The sequence below is a fragment of the Galeopterus variegatus genome, unplaced genomic scaffold, assembly GCF_000696425.1.
Source record: "Galeopterus variegatus unplaced genomic scaffold, G_variegatus-3.0.2 Scaffold3510, whole genome shotgun sequence".
Lineage (NCBI taxonomy): Eukaryota > Metazoa > Chordata > Mammalia > Dermoptera > Cynocephalidae > Galeopterus > Galeopterus variegatus.
The window spans coordinates 148,481-160,178 of record NW_007729621.1 but is presented as its reverse complement, the minus strand read 5'-3'; the positions used below and the strand labels follow the sequence as shown (position 1 = coordinate 160,178).

The 11,698-nt window shown below is 47.4% G+C and overlaps 1 protein-coding gene across 1 annotated transcript in view; it reads left to right on the top strand.

Annotated features, from left to right (window-relative positions):
* Positions 1–11,698, top strand: part of TMOD1 (tropomodulin 1) — an 86,803-nt gene that overhangs the window by 431 nt on the left and 74,674 nt on the right. The gene's annotated exons all lie outside the window — the stretch shown is intronic.

Here is an 11,698-nt window from a genome sequence, read left to right as displayed (position 1 = left end):
TGGTCGCGGGTCGGGGGTGGGGGCCGGCGTAAGTGCTCGCGTGGACGCGGAGCCGGGTCCGCGCTGCGCGGGTTTGGGGCAGGAAAAGTTTCCCAAACTGCGAGAGATGAGGTTTAAAGCATCACGATACACGCGCTCCCCGGCCCCGTGGAGCTGGCGAGAGCCTGGAAGCACGAGCCCTGCTTGTCGCCGACTCGCGAGATGGCCTTGGCAGGCGCCCTCCCTTCCGTGAGCCTCGGTTTCCCCATTTGTAGGGACGAAGTTTGGTTCCCGCGGTGGAGCCTGGTGCCCGAGCCCGAGAGCGGCGGGGCGCGCTCTTGACCGCCGCGCTCCCCGCACCTGTTCACCGGCTCCGGGCCTGCGACGCGGGGGGCGCACACCCGGGGTTTTGCGGAAATCGGAGACTTTAGTGGCCCCCAGACTCGGCTCGTATCCCGGGGCCTACTAGGGCCCTCGAGATAGCCTGAGCCGCAACCCCCAGGAAGTGCGCCGTTGGGCATCTCTTTGCTCCTGGGCATCTCTTTGCTGGGTAGCTGGCATCGCTTTGGGAGAGTATTTGACCCATACAGCTTTAGATCCAACGAACAGGGCAGGGCCGGGAGTTCCGGTCCCGCAGCAACCTGGTCTCGGGCTCCCGTCTATACGGCGCCTATGATGTGCCCTCCAGCCGCGCAGCGCTGTCCCCTCCTTCACCCGCCACCGACTGCTGCTGTTACCACCCCGTCTGCAGCATTCGCCCTTCGCCCTCTGAGGCTTTTGGAGATGACCTGGCTCAAGGTCTTCCGCGTCCGAATCGCAGAACCAGACTCTGAACCCGGGTGCCGGGCTCTCAGGAGCATCCTGAGGGCCCCCATCTTTCTCCCCAGGGTGACCGCCATTTCGTTCTCCGTGAAGGGCCCCCTACTCAAGGTCACACGCTCTGGACACGCCGGGAGGCCTGCTGTCTCCACCAGCCTTTCGCATCTCTTTCCTGACCCCTCCCGCTGCTCAGGCTGGTGTTGGGGCTCTGTGAGCACCTCATCAGTGACCCCTCTTCTTTGATCTGCTGGTGTCCAGGACTGTCACTTGTTCTGACAATAGCGCCCTCATCCCGAAGTTTCATTTTTGTTTCTGCTTCACTTTCTATTATATATTTTCTCTAAAGCCATCTCAAAGCCTCACAGATAAAAGAATTCAGGGAGAAAGGAGCCAAACAGTAAGGTTCCCATTAATTCGAGCCACACGACAAACAGGCAGAGAGTGAAAACAAGGACCACTGTCACTTTGGTGTATTATCTTTAATGAGCTAGACTTACACCCACGTTTTAGACAGTCATTGGCCCTTCCTCCCAGCCTAAGTGGAAAGCCAGTGTCCTCTAAAAATAGCCTCCGCCCCTCCTTATCAGGGTCTCACACCTTCTCCCTCCTCCAGGGTGGAGTAGTTTCCTGCAGCTCAGCAAAAACAGAAAACTGAGAATAGGTAGAGGCAGCTCTGAGCAATGGAAGGTGGATTGGCCTGGAGGATAGGACACCTAGCTCCAGGCCCAGCTCTGCCAACCACTCAGAGTGACCTTGAGAAGTGAGGAGGTAGACAGGATGGTGTCAAGTGGACCTGGAATCAAGACAGCTCTGAGACTTCCTTGGAAGACTTTTCAGCATGAGAAAAGTGAAGGGCTAGGGATGGAATCTGGGGGACCCACCCTGTGAAGAGGAGTCGGGGAAGAAGTGGGAGAAAGTGGCTTTTCAAGAGCCAAGGGAGGAGAGAGGTGGGCAGTGCCATTGCTGCAGAGACAGAAGGGGGTGAGGGCTGGGAAGGGGCCATCGGAATTGGCAGGGGTCATGGGTCATTGACTTTGGTCGGGGCATTGTAGAACATTCACAAATGGCTTCTGCCAGTGACCCAGGCTGTCCGTCTGAGCCTCAGTTTCCTCCTCTGTACAGTGGGGATAACGATAGTACCCATTTCATCTGGGCTGCTGTGTGAGTGACACAGGGTTAGGGTTAGGGTATCTTGGGATGATAGTGTTAGTGAGGGGCAGAGACAGAGCTCATGGGAGCTGAGGAAGTGGAGACACCACCTGCAACTCTTTCTAACAGCTCGGATGGAAAGGAGGGGAGAGGAAGGCAGTAGGAGCCCGGGACAGGGCACAGGGGGGAGGCCGGTGCTTCTGGGATGAGTAGTGTGATGAGGCGGAGAAGGACCCAGGATCGGGGAAGAGAGTTAAAGGAAAATCCAAGGGCTGTGCCCATGGTGAGACTGAGGGCTTTCCTTGAAGACCTGCTGAAAGCCACAGACTCTGCAGGTGGCCTTCATCCCCTGGAACCAGGTTGAGCAAAAAAAAAAAGGGGGTAAAATGAAGCAGGTTCTGGCTCAGCCCCCTGTGTCTCCCCTGGCACACTTCAGCATCTGCCAAGGAGAGTGGTGGCGGGCCATGAAAGGTGCTCTGACCCTGCCCAGGAGCTTTGTGACCTTGGCTTGCTTATTCCCAAAATGACATCATCCATGACAACTCCTCCTGAGTCCAGTCATAATGGCCTTTTCCAGTCAATGTTTTGATTTTTCAGTCTTACTAATGGACCAGACGGGCTGCCAACATTTCCAAAGAGGCCAGTTCACTCTTCCCTTAAAGCCAGAACACCAGATAGATCAATTATTTGGCTGTTAGGAGCCATTATTAGTTTAAAGCCACAGCCTGTTTCTATGGAAAAGCATGAATCAGCTAGCACAATTCTGGGGCCATTTCCTCTCTTGGTTTGTTTTATAAAATCTTTGGTTAATCATGATAGGACCTGATTCTCTTCGCTCTTAATGAAAACATGAGCTCATTGGAGTCAACCTAGGACACGGTCTGGGAGGTTTTCTTCAGTGTTATGAGGTGCTGGGTCCTTGTCTGATCTAAAAAACTAAGCAAATTCAAGCATTTCCTTTGTTTCTCCTTCTCTTACATCCTTTTATTTTTCTCTGGGAGAAAAAAACGGATTTGTGAAAGGGCTGGACATTACCATGCATCAGGAGGAAAGAGGGAGGTGGGGGACACAAGTCCCACCCCAAGTCCCTGTCTCATTTAATCTCTGCAGGGTCCCCAGCCACCACTCCCTCTGAGGCTTCAGGATTGGTGACCCCAGGGCCATTCCTAGAGGTGATTCTGTTAGGTGATGAGTTGTGACCACTGGGGTGTTTGCTGTCCACTCCCAAGGAACCAAGGGAAGCGGAAAAGCCCTTTGCCCCCACTCAACCTCCTTCGTGGACTCAGCTCTTCTGCCCGTCCCTTATATGTCGGCACCACTCTTAACCCTATTCTCTTTTTACCCCATGCCCTCTCACAGTCTCTTTCTCTCCATGGCTCCAGTCTCCCCACAACTCCCAATTTCTTGTGTCCAGCCTGGCTAGCTCTCCTGAGCTCTAGGCATCTGTGACTCCTGCCTATCAGGCAAAGCCAATAGAATGCCCCAAAGGCGCTTCAAACCCAGCAGGCCCAGATTCAGGCCCATCACCCAGTCCTCCTCCGTGTCCACCATCTTGATTACCAGTAACATCATTCACCCAGGCACCAAGCCTCCCTGCTCTTTACCACCACGTTCATGTGGGCACTGAGTCCTGTCAACTCGTCTTCCTTAGTATCTTATATCCATTCTATCCCCACATCCACTATCCCAGTTGAGGACTTCACCATCTCTCCCGAGCTCTCGTCAAAGATTGTTAAAGGTCTTTCTGCCTCAAGTCGTTTCTTCTTCTGTGGTGCTGTTAAAAGATATCCAGGAAGTATAACTGTGACTGTGTCAATTCTCTCCCTTCAGGGACTCCCCATTTCCTACTATATAAGGACCATATTCCTCAGCATCTAAGATCTGAACCCCAAGCTAATTCTCCAAAATCATCTCTAGGCACTCCTGCAAATTGCCCTTAACTTGTGGTCATGGCACAAGCATACTGTGCCCCCCTGTCTTAGCCCCACTGTTTCTTCTGCCTGGAATGCCATTCTCCCACTTCTCAGCCCTGCGAACTTGTAATCATCCTTTAAAGCAAAGCTCCTCATTGCCTCACCTGTGCCCCCACAGTGCCCTTGCACTGATCTCAGAGCACCAGCCACAGGGTGTTCGAATGGCGTCATCTGTTGACATATCTTTATGGCTAGACCGAAAGCTTTGTGAGGACAGGGTTTATGGCTCATTTTCTTCTTCCTCCATGTCTAGCTCAGAGCTCAGTGCTTGACATAGCACGGGTACTTTAGATTTTAATAAATGACCGATCATTGAATGAATGAGTAAAAGAGTGAGTAAACACTCTCATAACTGTGACAGTCACACAACACTAACCAGCACTTAACTTGTGGTCATGGCACAAGCATACTGTGCCCCCCTGTCTTAGCCCCACTGTTTCTTCTGCCTGGACTGCCATTCTCCCACTTCTCAGCCCTGCAAACTTGTAATCATCCTTTAAAGCAAAGCTCCTCATTGCCTCACCTGTGCCCCCACAGTGCCCTTGCACTGATCTCAGAGCACCAGCCACAGGGTGTTCGAATGGCGTCATCTGTTGACATATCTTTATGGCTAGACCGAAAGCTCTGTGAGGACAGGGTTTATGGCTCATTTTCTTCTTCCTCCATGTCTAGCTCAGAGCTCAGTGCTTGACATAGCGCAGGTACTTTAGATTTTAATAACTGACCGATCATTGAATGAATGAGTAAAAGAGTGAGTAAACACTCTCATAACTGTGACAGTCACACAACACTAACCAGCACTTACAACATGTTTTCCCATTCCACCAGACCATCAGCTCCATGAAGGCAAAGACCACACCTGCTCTGCTCCCCATGGCTCCCCAGTCCATGTTGGCCTCATCATAATAAGTAGCTAGTGAGTTAGTCCATGATCTCATTTGAAACTCACAGTAATCTTGTGAGGAAAGAACAGCACGTGTTGTCACCGTCTTTTTGTAATAGAACAGTGAACCCCAGTAGTAATTGTTCCAGCTCATCTAATGGGGGTATGTGCTCCAGAAAACTGAAGTGCTCTCCAGAATTTGGTAAACTTAAGAAATGAGAGTACTTGTGTTCGTTATTAGTGCCTCTCTAACTTTAGTGTGCATTTGACTCACTTGATCTTTTAAAAATGCACATTCTGGTTCAATAGGTATGGATGGGATGGGGCTTGCGATTCTGAATTTCTAATAAGCTTCTTGTTTCTAACAGGTTCTAATAAGCTAATTAGATAATAAGCTTTATAATTCCTAATGAGCTCTAATAAACACCTAATAAGGTGATGCTGATCCTGCATCCACAAACCACCACACTTTGAGCATCAAGATGAGTGCTATTTATCACAAAGTTTCCCCCTGGCCATTGCATTAAGATAGTTTTTTAAAAAATCTACAAATGAATTTATTTGAGCCCTGGCTCAAAGTTAAGGGCTCCTTCAGGCCAGCATACTGCTTACAAGTTTGGTATCTGTGAGCACAGGGTGAGTGCCTGGCCAGCGCTAGGGTGGGAACTTGAGACCCTGAGACATCAGAACCACTCAGAAGAGTGCATATGTGAAGGTAAGGGACAGGGAGATGTGAAAACAGACTTCCTCCACACAAACCCAGGAAGGTTTAGAAGTTCAGACTGGATGGCAGCATTGCATGCATTTGCTTATGGTTTTTGCATTGCATTCCACTTACACTATTAAAAAGGTTCAAGATGACTTAAAATAAACCTACACTGGCAGCATCACAGATAAGAACAGAAATTCTGTAAAGGCAGGACAGAAATGTTGAAGATTAGGATCATGAAACTCTTTGAGAATCATGATTAGAGCTGTGGACCCTTGCTCCAGAAAAATGAATATATCCATATGCACAACAGTTTGCATAGAATTTCAGTGAGTGTGTGATCCCCCCGGAGCTCATTCAAAAGCCCAGGTTAAGAACTCCCAACACAGAGAATAAAGAAAAAATTATTCCAGTGTCCTGGCTGAAGATGGAGTGTCTGACTGTATTTGGACACACAAATCGGCTCTGAGATGAATCACAGCAGCCAAGTAGAAAAGGGAGACAGGATGAATTGGAGGACTCTTCATATCTGATAATAAAAAGAAGGGCACCAGTCCTTCAGGAGAGAGAAATATTTTCTTAGCCCTAGTTCTCAGAATATGTCATGATAGGACACTAGATGGGAGGCGGTTTGCACAGTGGTTAAGAACATGCACTCTGGATCAGTCTGCACACGCTCAGGGAGCCTGTGAGGAACGAAGGGTAGGCTCAAGGGAAGGCCCCACCAAGTCCTTCTGGAGATCCTTGAATGACAACGGATACGTATTAAGACACAATCTATTCTGCTGATTCATACACACAGAGAGAACGTGGACTCTGGAGACCACCTCAATGGGTTCAAATCTAAGGTCTGCCAGTTACTGGTTGTGTAATCTCAGGTAATTTTTAACCCATCTGTGCCTAGTTACCCCATCTATAAAGTGGGATTGTTGTGGGAATTAAATTAGTTATTACAAGTAAAATGCATAGGACAGTGCGGGGGACATTGTTAGCATTCTGTCTGAGCAGTAGTGACAACGAGTCGTCAGATTGCCTGCCTGGCTTCAAATCTCAGCTCTCCCTCTTATTAGCTTTGTGACCTTGGTCAGTATACTGGGTTAAATAGTGTCCCACGAAAGTCACGTCTACCTGGAACCTCGGAATATGACCTCATTTGGAAATAGGGTCTCTACTGTAATTAGTTAAGATGAAGTCACACTGGATTAGTGTGGGTCCTGAATCTAATGACTGGAGTCCTTATAAGAAGAAGAGTGGACACACAGAAGAAAGAAAGCCATGGGATGACGGGGGCAGAGACTGGAATGATGTAACTACAGCCAAGGACTGCCAGGGATTGCTGGCAGTCACCAGAAGCCAGGAGAGCGGCAGGGAGCAGACTCTGCCTCAGAGCCTCCAGAAGGAACCAACACTGCCAACACCGTAATTTCAGATTTGAGGTCTCTGAACTGCAACACAATGAATTTCTGTTATTTCAAGCCACCCACTTTGTGGTAATTTGTATGGCAGCCCTACAAGGCTAATATAGTTAGGTTACTTCACTTCTCTGCCCTCTAGTTTCTTCATCTATAAAATGGATATAATAAAATTACCTGCTTCACAGAGTTTTTAAGATCACACAAAATAACCCACGTAAAGAACTTAGCACTGTATGCAGTCAGGGGGATAATGCTTGCTAAGGGAAGGTACAGTGACATACCGGGCAATAATATCCTCTGGGATGGTGTTAACAATAATTCCATTGTGTACCTATACTATAATCTGTTTACCCAGTGCCTTGTTGATGAACTTTTATGTGGCTTACAGGGGCGTTTTTGCTAATATAGATTATAACCAGATAATTTGTACATTTATCTTTGTACATTTCAATGAGTAAACTAGTAGTGTAGATCCCTAGAAGTGGAATCGCTAAGTCAAAGGATGTGTGCTTCAATGAGTAAACTAGTAGTGTAGATCCCTAGAAGTGGAATCGCTAAGTCAAAGGATGTGTTAGATGTTAGATGGATATGTTAGATGTGTTAGATGGATATGTTAGATGGATGTGTTAGATGGATATGTTAGATGTGTTAGTTGGATATGTCAGATGGCTTAAATGCACCTCGAAAGAGAGTGTCCAGCGTAGTTCTGTTCTGTGTGAGAATGCTGGCCTTCCCCACACCTTGTGAACGTTAGGAGTTCTCAGACTTTGTAATCTTTGTCAGTCAGATAGATGAGAACTGGTATTTCATTTCTCAGTTTGCTTTTCTATAATTATGAGTGAGTTGCATTATCTATTCATATGTTTATTAGACATTAGTATTTCTTTTTATCTGAAATATTCTTTTTGCCTATTCCTTTCCTCTTCTCACATTTTACTGGGCTGTTCTATTTTTTTTTAATTGTAGAACTTTATCTATTAAACAAATTAGCCTTTTGTTCAATGTGCCACAAATGTATTTTCCCCCTATTTGCCGTTTGCTTTTTGGCATTGCTCATGCTAATTTTCATACTGGTTTTTCAGAAAATAACAAAAACCTGCTTCATAAAGCTCTATCTTATGTTAACACCTGCTACGAGGCAAGGTGATAAACTTCATGTTTGTGAAACAGTGAGTAAGAATAGGAGTGAGCTCTACAAGTTTTCTACACGTTAAAAGCACCAATGCTTTTCACTTATGACTGTCAAAGCCAATCATAATGCTAGGTATTTGTTTATTCGTTCATTTATTCATTCATTCAACAAACATGTCTTCCAGCACCTGAGAGGCACAGGACTCTTTGCTGGGCCATCGGAGAGAGATGCTTGCCCTCAAGCAGCTCTCAGTCTTGGGGGTGTGTGGGGGGGGGTCAGTAAGACAATGTAGTAGCTCCCACAGAACTCCGATGGCCTCTCCTGTTTGTATTACAATGTTTGGCTACCTGGACCCCTCTTCCAGCTGGTGTGGAGGAAGATAAAATGGAAGGGGCAGAGCCTGGTAAGAGCTAAGCATGGCCTGAACTAGGGATGTGGCAGAGAGGCGGGGGGAGGGGCTATAGAGTGGAGTGCAGCATGGTTTGAGGGCAGGTGGACAGGCCAGCTGGGACAGGGAGATGCTTTCAGAGTCTTTTTCTGGAACCCTGTTGCTTATAATGATCTGTGCAGTGACTCAGACACCATGGTGACCTCGAGAGATGCAAAATGAAAACCTACGCACACGCACGAGCCTTTCTGATTTAAACCATTTGACACCTTTAACTGATGGGTGGACCTTCTAAGCTCACTGTGTTCTGGGATGGGGCTCATGGCAACCGCTGAAAGTGACAGAGTCAAATACTATGTTTAGTGTCCCAGCTTTTTTAGAAGGTGCTTTCCCATATGACTAAGAGAATGAGATCAGCCGGGGAAAATAAAGGCAAACAAGACAGAAAACAGTCTTTTAACGTGAGCTGGTCTCTAAGTCCCCATCCTCCCCATTCAATGGCTCCAAGTATGTCTTTCATAATAGCACCAGGCCTTAAAGGGCCTTAAATCTTGTCTTATCAACTCCCCAGCAACCGCCATTGAGACATCAGTCCTCTCTGGAAGACCTCATCTAGGGCTCTGTCATTTCTGTTCGCAGGGGCTTGCCACTTCCTGACTCGGCCCAGTGCACGTTTTTATTGCCAACTCCCCAGCAACCGCCATTGAGACATCAGTCCTCTCTGGAAGACCTCATCTAGGGCTCTCTCATTTCTGTTCGCAGGGGCTTGCCACTTCCTGACTCGGCCCAGTGCACGTTTTTATTGTCCCAAGATGAGGCCTCATCTGTAAAGAGGGGCTACTGGCCCAGTGCATCCCTCCTCCTTCCACGTCATAAACTTCATGTTTGTGAAACAGTGAGTAAGAATAGGAGTGAGCTCTACAAGTTTTCTACACGTTAAAAGCACCAATGCTTTTCACTTATGACTGTCAAAGCCAATCATAATGCTAGGTATTTGTTTATTCGTTCATTTATTCATTCGTTCAACAAACATGTCTTCCAGCACCTGAGAGGCACAGGACTCTTTGCTGGGCCATCGGAGAGAGATGCTTGCCCTCAAGCAGCTCTCAGTCTTGGGGGTGTGTGTGGGGGGGTCAGTAAGACAATGTAGTAGCTCCCACAGAACTCCGATGGCCTCTCCTGTTTGTATTACAATGTTTGGCTACCTGGACCCCTCTTCCAGCTGGTGTGGAGGAAGATAAAATGGAAGGGGCAGAGCCTGGTAAGAGCTAAGCATGGCCTGAACTAGGGATGTGGCAGAGAGGCGGGGGGGGGGGCTATAGAGGGGAGGGCAGCATGGTTTGAGGGCAGGTGGACAGGCCAGCTGGGACAGGGAGATGCTTTCAGAGTCTTTTTCTGGAACCCTGTTGCTTATAATGATCTGTGCAGTGACTCAGACACCATGGTGACCTCGAGAGATGCAAAATGAAAACCTATGCACACGCACGAGCCTTTCTGATTTAAACCATTTGACACCTTTAACTGATGGGTGGACCTTCTAAGCTCACTGTGTTCTGGGATGGGGCTCATGGCAACCGCTGAAAGTGACAGAGTCAAATACTATGTTTAGTGTCCCAGCTTTTTTAGAAGGTGCTTTCCCATATGACTAAGAGAATGAGATCAGCCGGGGAAAATAAAGGCAAACAAGACAGAAAACAGTCTTTTAACGTGAGCTGGTCTCTAAGTCCCCATCCTCCCCATTCAATGGCTCCAAGTATGTCTTTCATAATAGCACCAGGCCTTAAAGGGCCTTAAATCTTGTCTTATCAACTCCCCAGCAACCGCCATTGAGACATCAGTCCTCTCTGGAAGACCTCATCTAGGGCTCTGTCATTTCTGTTCGCAGGGGCTTGCCACTTCCTGACTCGGCCCAGTGCACGTTTTTATTGCTAGGAAGTTCCTTGTGCTGATCAGAAATCTGATTAAGTCCTGGTTATCTTGGTAAATCTGTGTCTCCTGTTCTCTGGGGAGCCACAGACCACTTCTGCTCCCTCTTCCCCAGGTCAGTCTGTTAGAGATTTGCAGAGTGTGACCTGTCCTCCTGGTCCTGCAGCTGTTCTTCATATGACACCCTGCTTACCTTCTCTGGACTCAGCACCACTCAAAAGAGAAGGCCCAATTCATGGAAGGGGTCGCCCACATGTCCAGTAGACATAGGAATTGTGCTCAGCATCATTAGTCATCAGGGAAATGCAAAATGAGATTCCACTACCCACCCACCAGAATGGCTAAAATGGAAAGTACTGACAATACCAAGTGTTAGCGAGGATAGGGAGCAACTGGAACTTGCATATATTGGTGGTGGAAATGTAAAACTGTGCAATTACTTCGGAAAACTGTTTGACAGTATCTAGTGAAACTAAATGTACGCCCATTCTGTGGCCCAGCAATTCCACTCTTGGGTACATACCCAAGAGAAGTGCATGCTTATTTCTACCAAAGCACATATTCATAACACTAGTTGTAATTACCAAATACTGAAAATAACCTTAATGTCCATTAATAGTAAATTAAGTAAATTAGGGTGTACTTCATATAATGGAATACTGCACATCAATGAAAATGAACTGTTGCTACACACACAGCATGGATGAATCTCACAGACATGATGTTGAGTGAAAGAAACTGGACACAAGAACATACTCACTGTGTCTTTCCATTAATTTGATGTTCAAAAACAGTCAAAGCTAATCTCTGGTTTTAAAGGTCAGAATAGTAGTTACCTTTGAGGGAGATTGACTGGGGAGCTGGAAATGTCCTATATCTTTATCTGAGTGTTTACATAGGTGTATACATATGGGAAAACTCAGTGAGTTGTACACTTAAGACTTGAACACTTAACTTTATGTAACCTGTGCTGTATTAAAAAAGAAAAAAAAAATTACCCCCCCACAAAAGAGTGGGGGAGCAGAGAGTTGAGCTGAACTTCAGCAAAAGCCAAGCAAGCCAGTCATTGCCTGTGCTGTGGCCCTATACTTTTATCAAGGCAGCTGAGCTCTCACCACGGCTTTGTGACCAACACCTCACACTGTTGGTTTACATTGGGTGGACAGTCACTGGAGAACCCCAAATCTCTCTCATGACTGCTCTGCCATGTCCACTCATCTGGTGTTTGCAGGGTTGGCTGGCTGGGCCCAAGGCAGCAGGGGCCTGAGGGAAGGGGAAGGAGGCCAGCAATCTATTCTGCATCATCCTTTATCTCCTGTCCCCTT